General features: G+C 46.3%; 1 protein-coding gene across 1 annotated transcript in view; it reads right to left on the bottom strand.

Moving 5' to 3' along the window:
- The window catches only part of LOC147693602 (X-ray radiation resistance-associated protein 1-like), a 312,782-nt gene that overhangs the window by 163,850 nt on the left and 130,169 nt on the right, over nucleotides 1-18,763 (bottom strand). The gene's annotated exons all lie outside the window — the stretch shown is intronic.

The following is an 18,763-nucleotide window of genomic DNA, read 5'->3' on the forward strand; positions in this document are numbered from 1 at the left end:
GACTCAACAGAGACGGGACTGATTGTTAGTGGAAGGTATTACTCTCATTTCTGGGAAATAGCAAGTCTTCAGGCACTTTCTGACGCAAAGCAAATAGCTGGCTTGTCTGATGCTTTGTGGTAGCTCGTTCCAAAGGCGTGATGCTACTGTGCCAAAGGCCCTGCCTCCCATCCGAGATTTCTTGAATCTGGTAGTCATTACTAGATTTGCGCTGGAGGAGCGGAGAAGTCTGGTAGGCCTGTACCAAGTAAATATCTCTTGCATAGAAAGAGGGCCAGTACTATGCACTGCTCTATAAACTATGCATAAGTATTTAAAGCTGACCCTGTCCCTAATGGGCAGCCAGTGAAGATCTCTCAAAACCAGTGTAGTATATGAGCTACGTTGTCTGTTAAGTGCCAGCTTTGCAGCTATAGACTGGACTCTTTGCAACCCCTGTAGGATATATTGTGGAGCTCCCAAATACAGGGAGTTACAATAGTCCAGCTTACTCAGAATTATACTCCTCACCGCAAGTGGTCTGGCCTCATTGGGCAGCAGAGGAAGGATCTGGTGGAGCGCTTTTAGCAAGGCAAAGCAAGTACTGATCGTTTTATTAGCCTGTGATAGCATTTGAAGATCTTCATCATCCAGGACACCCAGGTTGCGAACAGTTTTGACTGGGGTCAGGGGATCATCCTCTGGGGTAAGTCTGAACTTGCACGGTAAAAGCTGTAACATTTTGGCAGCCGAGCAGTATACCACCTCAGTTTTTCCCCCGTTAAACTGCAAAGAGTTTACTTTGAGCCAGCCAGAGACTTGAGGCATGCATTCCTGGAAGGTGTTCATTGACACTGCGTGCTTCGCTTCCAGGGAAATCACCAGTTGGGTGTCGTCGGCATAATTGACCAGATCTATCCCAAATGATTTTATAATAGGGATCAGGGGGCGGAGATATACATTGAAGAGAATGGGGCTTATTGCCGAACCCTGTGGCACTCCATGACGGACTGGAGACTTCAGGGAGGCAAACGGTGTGAAAGGCTGAAAGATATGATTGTAGCCATTTCAGGGCACAGCCTTTCACACCCAGTCTCTCCAACCTACCTATCAACACTGCATGGCTTACCGTATTGAATGCGGCCGACATGTCCAGCAGCACTAATACAGATGAGTTGCCATTGTCGGCTCGCATTCGTGGGTTGTCCAGTACAGTTACCAAGGCTGTTTCCGTCCCGTGGCCTGGGCGGAAACCAAACTGATCCCTATCCAGTAGGTGATTAACTTCTAGATAGCTTGAAAGGGACTTGCTAACCACCTTTTCCAGGATTTTTATAGGATAAGGCAGGAGAGATATAGGCCTGAAGTTAGCGGGATTTGTTGGGTCCAGAGAGGGCTTCTTGAGCAGGGGGGTGACCACTGCCTGTTTCCTAACCTCCGGGACCGTACCTTCTTCCAGGGATTGGCAACAGATCTGTTGCAACCAGGGGAATACTTCTGGCCCGATCTTCTTCCAGATCTTATGGGGTAGTGGGTCTAGGGGAGACCCCGAGGAGACACTCTGAGCAACACTGTTAAAGAGCTCTTCAGTGAGTGGTTAAAAGCGCTCCATTGATGTTTCTGCCCAAGATTCCTCTGCTAATATCTGGGATAGTGTCTCCTGGCTGCTGGTATTCTCTGGATCAAAGCTTCCAACAATTTTTGCGATCTTTTCATCGAAGAAGGCGGCGATTTCGTCGCAGAGTTTCTGCGATGCGACCACTTTATTATCCATACACACGGGACTGGAGAGATCTCTTATAATGTTAAAAAGGGCTTTTGTACTGTTAGGTGCTTGTAGAATTGAGCTGGCATAAAAGAGTGCTTTAGACTTGGCTATATTCATCTTATATTGAGCCTGCACTAGCTTCAATTGTTTCCTATTTGATTCTAAATAGGACGTTCTCCACCTTCTTTCAGCCTGTCGGCATGTAGTCCGCATTAGTTTCAGCTCCTCGCTAAACCAAGGGGCTGAAGGTTTCCTTCTGTTCTTTATTCTTTTCATGGGGACATGCCTATCTAAGATATATGTAATATGATTACAGTAGATTTGATAATTCTTATCCACTGAATCATCAGGAACAAAGAAGGACTGATTGGAGAATATTCGGTCTGTGCTATTTTCATCCAGTTTAGCCCAGTCCCTACCCTTTCGATAGGTCGCTGAACAGATTTTATTGTGTATATAGTTGGGTATAGTGATCCTAAAGTGGATTAATGAATGGTCAGTCCATTTTTGGGGCAGAATATCAATCACCTCCGTCTCGGACTGATTTGCGAACACAAGATCCAGCATGTGTCCTCCTAAGTGGGTTGGTTCTTGTACTAGCTGGTTTAGGCTGAGATTCTCGCAAGTATCTCTCAGATCCCTCAGATGACTCCCTAGGGTCCCATTTTTCCACAGGTTAAAATCTCCTAAGAACAGCATTCTGGAGTGTGACAAAGCCAGAGCAGCAATAGTATCCATCAGTGCCTGATACTGAGTGTCTGAGCCTGGAAATCTATTGCAGACCATGCCGGTTAGTAATCTTCCTTTTGACTCCTGCAATGTGAAGCCCAATAGCTCAATCCCAGCAACTTCATCTACCTGTAGGGGAGCAAAGTTCCATCTTTCCTTAAATATTACTCCGACCCCCCCAGCTCGTCCAGAGGCCCTAGGTTTGTGAAATGTCTTATATCCTCCTGGACAGGCAAAATCCAGCTCAACAGATGAGTCAGTGCTAGTCCAGGTCTCTGTGATAAATAAAACATTCAGGTCCATGTCTTCTAGCAAACTTGACACTTCCTGATAATGTTTTACCACCGATCTGCTGTTGATCAGGCCACATGTTAAGACAGTACTTGCCTGAGGCAAAGCTACATGATGTTCCCCTCCCGCTTCCCAATTCTAAGCAGCAGTTCCTTAGAATAACTTATCCTGCTCTTTTCCAAATGGGCAGCATTGCTTGCACTAGGCACGCTGCGCGCTTGCATTGCTCCTCCTAAATAGTGAGTTTGCGAGCCGGCCAACCACTAGAGCGCTGACCAAGATGGCGCAGGAGGAAGTGCTGTTTACCCAGGCTCCCGCTCAAGTAACGAGGTGAAATGCGAGGTTTTTTTAATGTGCGGGTAAGTGAGCGGTTCCTGACTATTCCCAAGTATTTAAAACAATATAACAACAATTTTAAAAATTATAGTAAGCCCCCCACTTATTGCCTCGCAGCAGCAGCAATTATGGCCAAATGCGAGCATCTAAGGGAAGGTACTTCCAACACCAACAATCGCGAATCGCAAAGGTGGGTCTAGATACTGTGAGACCGGGCTACTAGCATCATCATTGTATGGGTGGACTGGGCTCAATCCTCTCTAATTATCTAATCAAGGTTCCACTGTATGGGCAGATTCGGCTACATCCTGAACCATTTTCCTACTCAAATCCCAGTTATATGGCCAGAATGAGCCAGATCCTGCACAAACCTACTTAAATCCATCCTATATGGACAGATCAGTCTAGATTATGCACAATTTAGCTACTCAGATTTTCATTAAAGGGGCAGACTAAGCTAAGTCTTACACAATTAGGCTACTCAAATCCCTAGTATATGGCCATATTGAGTTAAATTCTGCACATTAGCGATACTGAATCCTTGGTGTCAGGACCCTCTTGCATTTGGCTGCTTTATTGCAAAGAGAGAAGGAGGTGAATAGTTTTACTATAATAAAAACAATTATTTAAATGAACAGCTAATTGATTAAATACTTTTATATTAGTGTTTTCAAGACAGATTAAGAACTCTTCAACCCAAATTATAATAAATTGAAGGTTGCATAAACAGGAGAGAACTTCCAAGAGCTACATCAGCCGAGAATCTCTGCATACCCCAATCTAAGATGTAACTGGTACTACAAATGTGACTTTCCCTCCAGAAGACCTCTTCCTAATAAACAGGGGAAGACATGTTTGGAGACTGTGGTTCTCTCACATATAGCCTGTCTACTGTTAGAAGATAGACAGTAATGTGTAGCAATAACGCCTTATTCACGAGCAGCAGCACGTGGTAACATCCCTTGGTTTTTTGTTATTTTGCTCCTTGTGATGTAGATGAAAAGGTAATGCATGTGTGCATCTGAGAAATGTGCATTCTTCCGCATGCAATGCAAAGTGCTAAAGAAAGCCATGCTGTTGCTATGAGCCATTTAAGCCCTCCTATAACATAAATTGATAGTGGAATTTGAAACCGCCAGATGTTAGCGTCACAAGGGAATTCCCAGACAAATGTACAGGCAGCTGGGGTTAGGGAGTGTCTGGGAATGAAACAAAACATTTAGGGCACGATTAGGATCGCGGACGGACTTGAGTCCGTCCGCAACCCCTGAGGAGGAGGGAACGTCCGCAGGGGCTGCGGCGTTCCCTCCGAGCAGATTAGGATGTGACCGCCAGGGTGGCGGTCACATCCACTATCTTTAATATTGCGGCGAGTGCAGCATCAAGCTGCAACCGCCGCAAGGTTAAAAATGCATGCATCGCATTTGCATGCACAAAGCGGCAGGCACCGCGCGGTGCCTGCTGCTTTGTGCACGCAAATGCAGGGGGGTACCATAGGTACCCCCCATGTGCACCCATCTTCACCCAGGGGGCCCGCAACGGGCCCCCAAGTGAAAGTCCGTATGCTTTTTCACGGCGGGAAAGCCGCCGCGGAAAAGCATGTCTTTCCCATCATACTAATATGGCTGGCGGTGTCTGATAGACACCGCCACAATATTAGAGCTTTTCCGCCGCGGTCGGAAGGCGACTGCGGCGGAAAAGCGGCGGACGGACTTCCCGTCCCCCCAGCCATCCTAATCTGGCGGGGGGACATTGAAGGCTCCGCTGCGGAGAATCCGCATCCTCCGGGCCGGCGGAATCCACCGCCGGCCCGGAGGATGCGGATTCTCCGCGATCCTAATCGGCCCCTTAGTCTTTACATAACGCTTTCTTTTACTCCTTGTCTGAAGGCAGTAAAGCATGGGGTGCAGCCTACAGAAAGCAAACCTCTCACTTAATCACTTTACCTGAGTTCCATAGGTGAAAGTGTTAGCTAGCAATTTGTAATGTAAAACATGCCATTTTTCTACTTAATATCTTCTGATTTATTGATTTTTTCATGATATTACGTGTTAATCTTTAAAAAAAACAATTGTACAATGCTTATTGCTGACTTTAATAACAAAATATTTTTTTTCGTACGATCAATCTCATGTGTTAATGTAAATGGCAATCTTTAGGTCTAGCTAGAGGGAGTGTTAGCCGCCTAGCTTGGTCAATGTGATTAACAAAACAAATTACAGATAAAGGCTTTGGGCCAGCCCCGTCTAAATATTGCCTGCTTTGGGTCTGCCCCTTTAAGCCACTTCTTGACAAAAGACAGACAATGATAATGCCTTCATGCCAAAATCTGACCCTTACTCCAAAGAACTCCATCCTCTATTCAGTTCTTTGCCTGTGATGCAAAACACTCTTGTGCTACTGAAGTTATGCAATGTAGATTCCCACCTCCCTGTAGTCTGCCGACCACCACTTTACCCCCAGTGCTGTGCATTTCTTAAACAAAGTAGCAATAGGATGCCTTAAAAATAAACCTTATGTTGCTTCTTTCTTCCTCAAAAAGAACTTCTACAAATGTTTTCCCTTCAACAACTGGCTAGAGCTTGATGGGTAATCCTTTACCCTACTAAATGCAAATTCCAACATATAAGCATCAATGTGTAAAATACGATGAAATATTACAAATTTGAACTAGGCGGTATTTTATTACATACCATGAATGCTGAATTACATGGGTGCAATTACAAGAGGTCGCTACTAAGGTGTATTACACAGTATAGATTACGAATATGCAGTACCTCGTGCCTACCTTAAATTGAGTTCTGGGTGACAAGATTGCTGAACTGTAAGGATGCAGACCCATATTCCATTATTAAGTTATTGTTTGCAGCCTGAAATCATTGCTGCATAACAGTGTTGACTACAGCGGATGCAGGGTCGGTGGTTGAGGTGTTGTAGCATACATGAGAACAGTGCGTCTTTGTGGGAATTTCTTTCATCCGAGGTGCAGCTCTCTTCCTACAGCAGGGCCACAGAGAGCTCAGCTGCTCAGCCTTCATCAGGCTCAGGGGCCGAGTCTCCGTGTCCGCCTTTGACACTACTCTGCGGCTCCCAGACGCACTGGGCTGTTCCAAACCAGCATTTGTTGTGACAGGCCAGAGCACAATGCACAAGAACCTGGAGGCAGGACACGTTTCTAGAGGCACCAACAGATGTCTGGGAATAGAACAGTGTTACGTGAAGGAGCCTTTCCTCCTGTCAGCCATACTGAGTTCCAGCACATGGCTAGCTTGCCAGGAAGAGGCAGTACCTCTTGCAACGGATTCATTCGGTTATTCCCCAAACCAAGGCAGAGTTCTGAATTATTCTCTGAGGACATTTCGTGTTCTCCAGGCCCAAGGGTCAAGGTTTCTAGTTGGGTACGTCATAACACATTCGAAGTCCAATTCATGAGCCATCAGATAATCTTTATGTCTCTGATTTTTATTTTTCTCTAGTCATTTTTTGGATTATTATTTTCTTGGACCAAGACACTCCTGGATTCTCTTGCCAAGTGCTGCTCTGTTCAGCTCTGGGTAGCTCAATGCCAAGCCTTTCTTTCTTCAGCTATTCAGCTTCAAGGTTCCATCTTCACTTGCCATGGGGCTTTAGTTGTACCTTCAGGCTAATCCTCCTACTGGGACTCTTCTACTTTGACACCTGTCACCTTATCACGTATCTATTAAGTTCAGGGTGGCACCGTGGCAACTAGATAAAATCGCCCTTTCTTCAGGCAAAGTGAGGTAAAGAGGAGTGATAGTTATGTGCAGCCCTTGACTTACACTATTTGCACCAGAAGCTTGTTACAAAATGTTTTGTACATTTTTTGATAATAAACAAGGGGTGATAACTAGGAAGCCAATCTATTTTGATAAATAACAAAGGGCAATTCTATTGTCGTGCCGCGAAATGTGACATTCTCTAAACCAATCCCATCATAGGTGATTTTGGTTAAGCAGTCAGACCATTTCCTCTGTTTCTAATTTTCTAAGTGCATATGTTAACATTATATTTTAGTATTAAATCTTTTTATTGAAAGATTACAGCACATACACAAAAAACGACTTGCCGATATAGCGACCACATCTGTTAGCATAGCAGAGTCTAAGGATCAAAAGGGACGGACAAGTCCATCTGCCGATGTGGGATGAAGCTAGCTGAAAAGAGCTTCGTATATGCAAGCAGTTGACAGAAGAAAGAAACACAACTATATGAAAACCCCTAACCCCTACCCTATCCTTCCCTTCCCCACCCACCACCCGTGTTCCAAGTCCACCACCTATCTCATCCATACTCATACAACCACTAGCCTGTCGTCGGCTGCTCAGTGTCAGAGAGGCGCAATAAGCGTAGATATCGAGGACAAGTGACCTCTCAGGATTTCCAAGCTAACAGGGACAAGAAGGGTTGCTACAACTCTGTGTACTTAGCTCCCTCCCCCGCCATTGTCAGCTAAAGCTTCTCCATACGTAGCACGAGCCATAAACGGTGAAGCCAGCCATTGAATGTAGGGACTTGTGCGGTGCACCAGTGTATGAGTATTTTCTGCATAGCTGAACCTAGCGCAATTGCAATCAATCGACCTCTGCGGGAGCGCAACGGATATGTCAAAGAGTTCGGTAGACCCAGCAGGACGTATGAGGGAATTTGTGGAATCTCTGTGTCAAAATGTGCATCTACCTCATCCAGTATTTGCTTCCAGTAAGCCTGGAGAAGAGCGCCATCCCAGAGCAAGTGCACCAGTGTGCCCACTTGACCGCAGCCCGCCAACATGTCGCTTCTCTAGTGTGGTCCATCTCATGCAGCCGCCAGGGGTATAGTACCAATAGGTTACAATCTTAGTGAGAGTGTCAGTAAGCCCCATGTGATATGCAGAGTGCCTTGCTCTATAATATATGCCCTCCCATTCCTTATGGCTGAGTGTCCTACCCAGTTCCCTCTCCCAGCGTGCCTTACCCGAGCTATAAGTGTGGGTATATTTGACCTGCAGCATCCTATATAAATGCGAGATTCGTTTTTTGTCCGATTTGCATGTGATTACCCAATGCTCGTATGGCAGAGGGTGCCTAACAGCCATAGGACATACCTGCTCGCTAAGTGCCCAGTGTCACGCTTGCAAATATCGAAGCCTTTCTGACTCTGGCATCCCATATTCTTGTTTAAAGTGAGGGAAGGGGATAACTCCCTGTGCTGCGTACACATGGAAGAGGTACCTACACTCAGCGGGCCTCCACCTCGCAGAGGCCACCGAATCCATAGAGGCAGGGTTTTTTGATTCAGGGGAAATACTGGGCGCACAGCAAATTATAAGTCGCAAGGTATAAATCAAACTAAATCTAAGGCGGTGCAAAGGGGTGAGGGGATAAGCCCTATAACCCCTCTAAAGGTGTGTGTTGAACAGTCAACACACTAAGACGTATAAGCAAATGCCCAGTGCACACAGCGCGATAGTATAACAAAAGGTGTGTCCTGGTGGACACTAGAACATTTCAATCACAGCTGTCAGAAGAAACAACAATGTCTTTTTAAGAAATCTTCATTTAATAGTCTTTGTGGCCAGCCGACACGTGTTTCGTCGCAACGGAATGTAATTTCCGCGACTCCTCAGGGCTGGGAAAGATACAAATAATGAAACTGGAATATACAACACGAAACTCTTTCTTGTGAGAGAACACGGGTTGTGCAGTGTGACTTTGTATTATGTGTTGCACACTCAACCCACAGCAAGGTGCAAAAATTCTAGGGCCACGGGGGTGGAAACCAATAACAGTGCCAGGGTAGTGTTTGTGTAGAACAAGGGCACGGGGGAAAGAAAGAGTGGCAATCGGATTGTAGGGAGAGGGTAGAGGATAAAAAGGTATTTCCGCAAAGTCGTTGTGAGCCGTTCAATAGTGATTGTCAATGAAGACAGTGTATGGCGTGAATATGTAGCATTTAAGGCATGCTGGTGCTCTATATATTGTGCTGCTACTGGTCTCCCTCCAAGAAATACATGTTGTACCTATCGGATTGTGAGGGCCCACTTTAAGGTCTAAATAGAAAGAATGGAGAGAGTAAAACAAAACAAAATTAAGGTCAGATATTAAGGGATGAGAATGGACAAGAGAAAAGTGAGAACAAAAATAATGTCAAAGCTCACCGCGTAGCCGGTGATACTTCCGACCCGGCTGGGCTCTGGACCAGGTTTAGATTCGTTGTCCCAGCACAGGACACACGTCTTAAAATCTGAATTTAGTTAAAGAGAAAGAGGGGTTGAATCCATGCCGGAGTAAAATCAGGGTTGTCCATTAAAGGGGTAAGAGGGGACGGGAAGGTAGTGAGATTGTGTTTAACACTGGTGTGGTCCCAAACTTCCGTGGGGACCCTAGTGATGTATGAGGCGTACAGATTGGGGGGTCTGTGCTGCTTACGGAGGAATGGAATTTCTTGGAGAGGTCGACCAGCCACCGCCTGATCCTGAAAGAGCCAATGTTTTTCAGACTCCCATCTACTCCACTCCACCAGAAGACGCAGTTGAGCAGCTTGAAAGTAGAGCAACAAGTAAAGGAGTCCAAGTCCCCCCCCTCCTCTGGGGGAAGCGTCGCCAGCCGCAGTTTTAGACACGGCTTCAGCCCATTCCATATAAACTGAACCAATTCTGATTGTGTTTGTTGTATCCAACCTGGCGGTGGTCAAAGGGGGATAGTGCGAAACAGATATAAGATCTGGGGGAGAATGGTCATTTTGACCGCCGCTACTTTGCCCAGCCATGACAGAGGGTAGTGTTTTCACCTCCCCAGTTCCCGCTTAATTTTCTGTTGCAGCAGGGCGTAAATAACGCTTACTGTGTCCAGAAGTGAGGGGGCCAGCTGGATCCCCAGATACGGGATCGCGCCTGTCGCCCATTGGAAGGGAAACAATCCCTGCAGAAATTCTCGAGTGAGTTTCTCCAGGGACAGGTCGAGTGCCACTAACTTGCCCATGTTAACCTTGAACCCGGCCGGTTGTGCAAATAGCTCCAGATCCTCAAGGCATGCAGGCAGCGACTCTCGCGGGTGAGACAACGAGACCAGGACGTCGTCGGCATAAAGACTAATCGTATGGACGTAGCCCCCGAACTTGATCCCTGTTACCCTCAGGTTAAGCCTCAACCTCTGTGCCAACGGTTCCATGTAGAGGGTGAAGAGGAGGGGTGATAAAGGACACCCCTGCCTCGTGCCTCGCTCAATAGTGAACCGGGGGAAGTGCAGCCGTTGACACGAACCGCTGCTGTCGGGAATTCGTAACAGTTCAGGACGTATGTACGGAACTTCACGTCCAATTCCACCTTCTCCAGAACTTTCTCCAAATAGTGCCAATGGACCCTATCGAACACTTTCTCGGCGTCGATAGACAACATCATGAATTCTCCCTTTGTCCGTGTAGCTTTCTCGATAAGGTGTAAGGCCCGCTTAGTATTATCAGAGGTTTGGCCCTTCGGGATAAAACCAACCTATAGGATATAGGAGATAGGGCAGTATGCCCCGCACTGCGACCGATCCTTCCCTGGCTTAGGGATGACCGCAATGGAAGCCTCCAAGAGGTTCCCTGGGATCGCCCTGGGGTCTGAGAAGGAATTAAAAAGGCACATGAGGAGGGGAGCGTCTTAGGCACAGAATGTCTTATAGAAGCTCGCGGGGAAGCAGTCTGGCCCAGGCGTTTTCGCCAATTTAAGGCGTGAGATGGCAGCGATGACCTCTTCCTGCCGAATGTAACGCTCGAGATGTTCCGCCTGGTCCTTCGTAAGGGCTGGAAGCGGAACGGAGTCAAGAAAGGCCTCTCCAACCAAGTCCCCCACCGGGGAACCGGTGTAGAGGTCGGCGTAGAATTCGCTAAAAGCACAAGCAATATCATTATCTTCCGTGACGCACCTGCCGTCCCTCCGAAGAATTTCCTGCATGCTCTGGTGTTGTCGAGTTTCGCGCAGCTTATGAGCGAGCAAGCGCCCACACCTGTCTCCACCAGTGTAATATGCGTGCCGTAGCCGCAAAGCCGCGAATTCCGCCCGATCCTGGTCTATAGCTGCTAGTTGTTGCTGAACCGCTTTAAGTTGCCTACATATTCGAGGCGCCCCCGTTCTCTGGTGCATTTGCTCCAGCTCCTTGGTCTGCTGAGTGAGTTCCTCCCGCTTACGCATGCGTTCGATATTATTCGCGGCCGAAATTGCTGTAAACTCAACCCCTTATGACGGCTTTCAGTGCTGCCCATTGCATCGCAAGAGTGGTGTCCGTATTGCTATTGTGAGAACGATAGTCAGTGATAACGCGCTGTATCCGTGTGACCACCTCTTTGCGGTGTAATAATGTCTCCCGGAGGCGCCAGGTCCGTAGCGTGAGCTGGGTCAGAGGAAGGGAGAGGACAACTGTCACTGGTGCGTGATCCGATAGGGAGGCAACCCCTATCTCCACCTCAGTCGCCAGTGCATGCACAGATGACAAAGCTAGCAGGTAATCTAAGCGGGCATATGTTTTGTGTGCACTAGAATAACAGGAGTATTCCCGACTCTGCGGGTGGAAGCTGCGCCATAGATCCTTGAAACCTAACTCATGCAAACGGGACAATCCCCCCCAGGAAAGAGTACCAGTTTGGGAGGTGTGCTGGCATGATCTATCTAGAGTATTGTCAAAGACCAAATTTAGATCTCCCCCCAACAGAATGTGGCGGTCCGGTGTGTTTGAGGCTTCTGTGAGGGCTGAGTGAAAGAACCTTTCCTGACCTTCATTTGGGGCGTAGACTGACCCACTAGTAAACGTGGAAACGCCTAAGGAGAATCTATAGGTCAACCTTAATATTAAACACTAAAAATGTCAGGAGCTGGTTCATTATTGTTTATTGACTAAACATTATATAAAGACCGCTTTGATTCTGGCACTGTCCAGGGGTCTTATATCTCGGGCAGTAGCCGCTGGTGTCAGGGCATAGTGGCATGGAGGGGACAACGACAAGAAGAGACAAACAAGCATTTGCAATGCAATAGGTCTCGCATTAGGAAAGTGTGAGCTATTGGTATTGTAAATGACAATTTTTTTAAAAATGTGTTGGCTTTGAAAATATATAAATTAATAGCATTGTTATTCACAAAGCCAATAGCTTACACTTTCCTAATGCGAGTCCTATTGGCTATGGCAATGCTTATTGGTAGCAAGCAAGGACAGTGCTTTTGTGGTGCTGAGTGATGATGTGGTTGGGCTTAGTGATGTGGTGGTGTATTAGAGTGATGTGGTGGTATATTAGAGTGATGTGGTGGTGTCCCAGAGTGATGTGATGGTATCCCTGAGTGATGTGGTGGTGTCCCTGAGTGATGTGGTGGTGTTCCTGAGTGATGTGGTGGTGTCCCTGAGTGATGTGGTGGTGTCCCTGAGTGATGTGGTGGTGCCCCTGAGTGATGTGGTGGTGTCCCAGAGTGATGTGGTGGTGTCCCAGAGTGATGTGGTGGTGTCCCTGAATGATGTGGTGGTGTCTCCGAGTGATGTGGTGGTGTCCCTGAGTGATTTGGTATTTTTATTTTCCTACGTATGAGCGGAGACAGATAATGGCTCACATCCTGTATTTTTCTATACATTAGCATCTCAGCACGGAGCCAAGCCGCTCCTTCAAGGCACGTTCGCAGATGTTCAAACGGCGTTGATCAGGTGAAATGTACACTTTAGACTGGATCTCGGCTGTGGGATTTGTAATAGCCTTCTTTTGCGCATGTCGACTACCCCACTGAAGTTCTGCTCAATACTCATTCTTTTATATGCAAATTCGAAGAACCGTGCTTTGAAACAGCTTTAAATTCCTGGTAGCTTAAACTGAGAACATAAAAGGGCAAGTGCTTCCCCGAGCTGAAGGGCATGAAAGCGCTACGTTCATTAATCGGAAATGAAATATAGAAATGAGCAGCTCTGCAATCGGTGATGTGAGTTTGTGACAGATCATTGAAGGATATATGTGGGGCCGTAGAGTCAGCCAGGAGCTTCACGCGGCAAAACTCCCCGCCTGCGACGTCCCTATCACTTTCCATCCTCTAATACCAAAAGGTGAGCGGGTGTTAAGTGAAACACAGGCTGTGCCGGCCTACAACGGCTTTAGCTGGCTTCCCCTAAGAGTGGCATGGGCCCCCCAGTGGCACATCAGAGCCGGGCGCCATGATGGCATCATCTGCCTGTGCTGTCAGCCGTGGACTGGCAGGCCGGCCCTGAGATGTAGACGGACACTGCGAGCCCTCACCCCGGCCCCCGCCGAGAGCCATGACAGACAGGCGGCTCCCCGCGCAGGAGGAGGCCTGGCAGCCCCTCTGACAGACATGTCAAGCATCTGCTTAACACATCCCGGCTGCCGTCAACGCCTGCAATGAGATAAAAGAAAACACCGCAGATCCTTGTCTCTTTGAAGTCCGGCGAGTCAAATGTTACTGCTATTTCAGTCAGCGGGGCACCTGGCGTGTAACTGCTGCAGTGCTGGAGGCCGAGCTGCGCAGGAGGAAACCGCTTCACAAGTTACTCGAATCCCCCTCCACTGCCAATAAACAGCATTTGCTGCATTCTGCGCTGGGTTTTGCTTGTGTGTGTGTATTATTTAATCTACGTTTATGTTTGTTTTTACCTTGCATTTGTTATTTATAATAACTTCATTTTACACAGCGCTTCTAACCACACTTTCTGTTTCTAAGCTCTGTGAATAGTAAGACTACCGCTCAATTTAAAAAGTCAAGTTACAGACTTGGGAAGGAGGGCAGATTGAAAAGGCTTTGCGAGATTCGAATTTGTGAATCGTGACCTGCAGATGACAGCATGTTTCCGAAGCAACTGTTCGACTTGCTGATCCGTCCGGCTAGCCATGTTTGCAGACGGGTGGAATTTATTTATTCTCGCGAACTGTAGTCAACATGTCTTTACAACAAATACTTCACAAAACAGGGTAGCAAATACGGCATGTTCAGGCATACAGAGATATCATGGTCACTGTAATTTACTTTTGATGATAGTTTACAGTACAACACTTAGGATCCGTTTTACATTTTACAGCCAGTACAGACAGTTCTATTAAAGACGTAAGCAACGAGCCCCCTTTCTTCTGTAGTTGCTTCTATGTACTGATGTCATAAGTTCCGTAGTTATTTCAGAAATGGGGTTTTCTCCTTTTGTACTTTCTTGAAGCATATTCGTTTCAAAATGCGAGCCCGTTACCAAACTAGCAGACCTGCCTACTTAAAAAAAAAAAGTATTGGGCAGGCTGGTGGCCTGAGAAGCGTCCGTAAAGCAGGGGGCGGGGAGCCGAACCCTTTGATGTAGCTGGCGGCCGTGAAAAAAAGCAATTAGGGGGGGAGGAGAAGTGAGGCCAGCGCGCACTGCGCACGCAGGGGAAGCCTGTCGTAGGGAGGCTGATGGCTTTGATGTGGGGAAATGCGCATGCTTGTGTCCACGTGACCCACGTGAACTGTCTTAAATCTGCCGATGGTTTGAGAACTTATTTTGCACACTAAAATTCGACCCTATCCATTCCTTGCGGAATGGGATAGGCTCGACCTAAAAAACAAAACAAACAAAAACAACAGCTCTTCTGCTCCACGGCAGCACAGGCTCCCAGACTCACCTGCGACCAACCCAGAGGCTGTTCATCTGCGTCTGGCTGCATGAGAGCAGCGTCAGGACTGGACTGATTTGCCTGAGTGCCCTGGGTTTGCACTCGCAGAAAGACTGGGAGCCTGTGCCTACTATCTTTAACCCGGCAACGCATCTCGGGTTGGAGACATCTCAGTGCACATGTTGGTTTGGCAGCCCTAAGACAACCGGCCAAACCCACATGCGTACTAACAGCAGTGCTCACCACTCCCCCTCAGTGACTGCCCCGCAACTGTCTGCCCCTCCAGACTCGGCCCTCAGAACTTGAAAAAGGAAACATTAATAAACCTGGTTAATTATTGTATTATTTTACAGCTTTTGAGGCTGCAGGCGGGCGGGTGAAGCTCCTCTGCCAGAGTGGAGGAGCTGCAGTTGATCTTGGTGATCTCAACTGCCTAAAATGGTCATATGCGGCTGGGAATTCGTACCCTTTTCTGTCATCTCATAGTTTTCACCTAGTAAGATATGCATGTTTTGTTTATCATTTTTTAAAAGTAGAGAGTTTAATTTTCTAGAAGAACAATATTGCATTACTTACAGTTTTGTCACTCTGTTCTGACAGATTTCCTGGTCTGTCTCTTCTAAGCCAGTGGTCACTTACACCGTATTTCATTACTATTTTCCTGTGTTTAGAATTGTTGTTATTTTGTTGTTGTTAATTCGTTCTGCAGTCACTTATCTTTTTGCATTTGTCACTTATCAATGCAGCACAACCAATGTAATTGTCCATACACTCTGACGCTCTTTTATTCATCCATCCAGTCAAGACTCGATTTAGAGAGCAGTCTTGTAATGACAATCAGAATAGTAAGATTAGTATATGTGGCTTCCACCCTCCAGAATCCATGCTGTGTGACTTCCATTGCAATCCTATGGCCTTGATTGTGAGTCAGATGGAGTGATATCCCCATGTGGTCGTATCTATTTTGGTGTTCCCGCACCTGAATTTAATGGGTATGAACACTAGGCCCAATTTTACTGGCCAGGAAATCCAGCTGGTAAAAAAGTTGAATGATTGGGAAGGGGCGGCCGGCCCAAGCTGAGCCTGGCATGGATTACTTCCTCCTGCTGACCCACAGATTGACCTGCTCCCGAGACCCTCCGAGGAGCAGTGGCGTCTAAGAGGCCTTTGAGAAAAAATTGACCATCAGAAGCTTACTCAAAGCCCATATACCTCTACACCTGCATAGGATTTGGGGGCATAGATCTTAGTTGGTTCATCTCATTCATCAGAAAATGCAAATGGCTGCTTCGAATGGAAAATTCCAGGTCCTATTGACATAATCCTGCAAGGGTCGAATCTGGCCCAAACACTGGTCGATTTGTACAAGGACCAGCTGAGAGTTATGTAGAAGACAAGTTTGTCCATACACCAGTATGCGGATTACTCTCAATTATGTCTCAAAACTGCCTCCTTTGCTGACAACTTTCTTCTCCAGGACTACCTAATAAATATTCAAAAGTGACTACCCTCAGGCTTCCTCAAGTCAAACCCCAAAAAGATTAAAATCTTCCTCTTTGCATAGGAACATTAATCCAAAGCTCTGGCACCCAATATATCTCCAATTTTTGCTTTCTTGCTTAGATCCTCAAAGTTCTACAAATCTCCCAGTCTCTCTTACCCTTTGAATAAAACTACATGTACTTTTAAAGTTGCACCTGCTCTTTGTTATTGTATACTCCTTTCTTCACTTAAGAGAAATCCAGTTCTCATTATACTATTAACTGGCAACATTCGGAGACCCAACGAGCTAAGAATAGTGCTATAGGTGGAGGAGCTGCAGTTGATCTTGGTGATCTCAACTGCCTAATATGGTCATATGCGGCTGGGAATTCGTACCCTTTTCTGTCCTCTCATAGTTTTCACCTAGTAAGATATGCATGTTTTGTTCATCATTTTTTAAAAGTAGAGAGTTTAATTTTCTAGAACAATATTGCATTACTTACAGTTTTGTCACACTGTTCTGACAGATTTCCTGGTCTGTCTCTTCTTAGCCAGTGGTCACTTACACCGTATTTCATTACTAGTTGCCTGTGTTTAGAATTGTTGTTATTTTGTTGTTGTTAATTCGTTCTGCAGTCACTTATCTTTTTGCATTTGTCACTTATCAATGCAGCACAACCAATTTAATTGTCCATTCACTCTGACGCTCTTTTATTCATCCATTCAGTCAAGACTCGATTTAGAGAGCAGTCTTGTAATGACAATCAGAATAGTAAGATTAGTATATGTGGCATGGGAACAGCCACCGCAGCACCCATGGACTGCCTCCCTAGCGCAAAGTAAGGCAATGTAACCGTTTGCGCTGCCTTGACTTACTCAATATCTATGAACTATGAGGCCATTCAAAGCCTTGCAAAGTGGCTTTGAGGGACCTCCTAAATATGATTTTGTAGTTTGCGCCACCTGAGCGTCACAAAAGCCGACGCTCCGGCGGTGCCAGGGGCTCACAAATGTGCCCCCCAATGTTTAATATTTGCAGCACCGGCATGCACTGCCGTGCCACCAACCCTCTCTGACTGAACCAGCAGAATATTGCCTGCTTGAAGCCAAAGTTATCATGGACCGATTGGGGAGAGGAGGGTTATTACATATCTACAGATCCTTAGTTATTAATGCCTCACATCTCTTTCTGGCACTCAAGGAGCAGTGGGACACCTGGGTGGGTCCTCTGGGTTAGAGTGATTGGGGGGATTCTAAAATGGCCCCACGTAAACTTGCAATCTCCTCGTGGGTGTGCCTTATAGAACTAAAATATTGTCATGATACATGCCTTACCACTAAAATGCTATGGAAAGTGGGTACGCTTTTCTCACATCCTTGCATCTGATATAAAGACAACAAATGGCTAAAATGCAAGCAGCGATGGACGTGTGTGCAAAACTGGAAGAGCCCATTTAGAAATCTTTCTAGGATGAATTTCAAACTTTGCACTGTTTAGTTTGAATATGTTCATGTGTGTCACATGGGCAATTTAGCTGGGGGTACCCGAGACATCTCAGGTAGATTTCACTAGAGGTACGTCATCTCTTTATAAACATTTCCTCGATGTTGAGTACCTCCTATTTCAACAAAGATCTGCCTAACACCCTTGACCATGCTACTGATGTCAAGACCATTCTCGAATAATTTTAGAAATAGAAGATATAGAGTGTGCTGAATCTCGAGGTCTACGACTCTGGTTCCAGGTCAGCTCTTCAGCGAGTACAAAGTGAGTAATAGTGTCTCAACGTAAAATTCCAGCACATAATGCCCAGGGAGAGACTATTAAACCAAAACGATTTATGAAATATAAAGGAGATCTCATGGAATGAAGAGGATGATGAAGAGATTTAACTCAATGTTTCGAATCTTGAAAAAGTCACCTTCTCCTTTACCAAAGAACAATGCAGATACTTTTTCTCTCACTGGAATGCTGGACTTTGTTCAGGGAGGATCAGTAACAAAGTACTACTTAAATACTGTGTTGTCAGTACAGCAGGCTGCAACATGAAAAGCTGTTCTAGGGTACTTTTCGTTTATCAAGAAGAATTTAAAAGCATATAAATCTGAGGAGGACTTTATGGTAGGTAATGTGCATAGAAACCTGCAAACCAAGTCGCAAGCCACTGGCGGCATGGAAACTCCACACCCGTAAACATCAGTACTCTGCAGTAAATCCACCAGAACAAGTTAATACCTGTGGAATAACTGTGTGGACCTGGTATTACCTGATGTTATTCTACAAAGCATTCCTTTTGCCCTGGGCATTAATGCTCACCTTTATCACCTGCTGCAACCAGATGGTAAATGTGAGCAGGGGCGCAGGTGATGGCAGGGGTGGAGGAAGTGTTTAGGGAGAGTGATAGAAAGGACGTTGCTTGAAAGGGGAAATGCTCCCCCCATGCCTTAGAAGGGGATGAGGCAGTGGGCAGGAATTCAGCTCCATTTAACGTGTAATCTTGGCCAAGGACAGTCAGACCTCCACTACCAGCAAAATCTGTTTCGATAATAACAAGACGCAAGACAAAACTGCAA

The sequence above is a fragment of the Lissotriton vulgaris genome, chromosome 8 (assembly GCF_964263255.1).
Source record: "Lissotriton vulgaris chromosome 8, aLisVul1.2, whole genome shotgun sequence".
In the NCBI taxonomy this organism is placed as follows: domain Eukaryota; kingdom Metazoa; phylum Chordata; class Amphibia; order Caudata; family Salamandridae; genus Lissotriton; species Lissotriton vulgaris.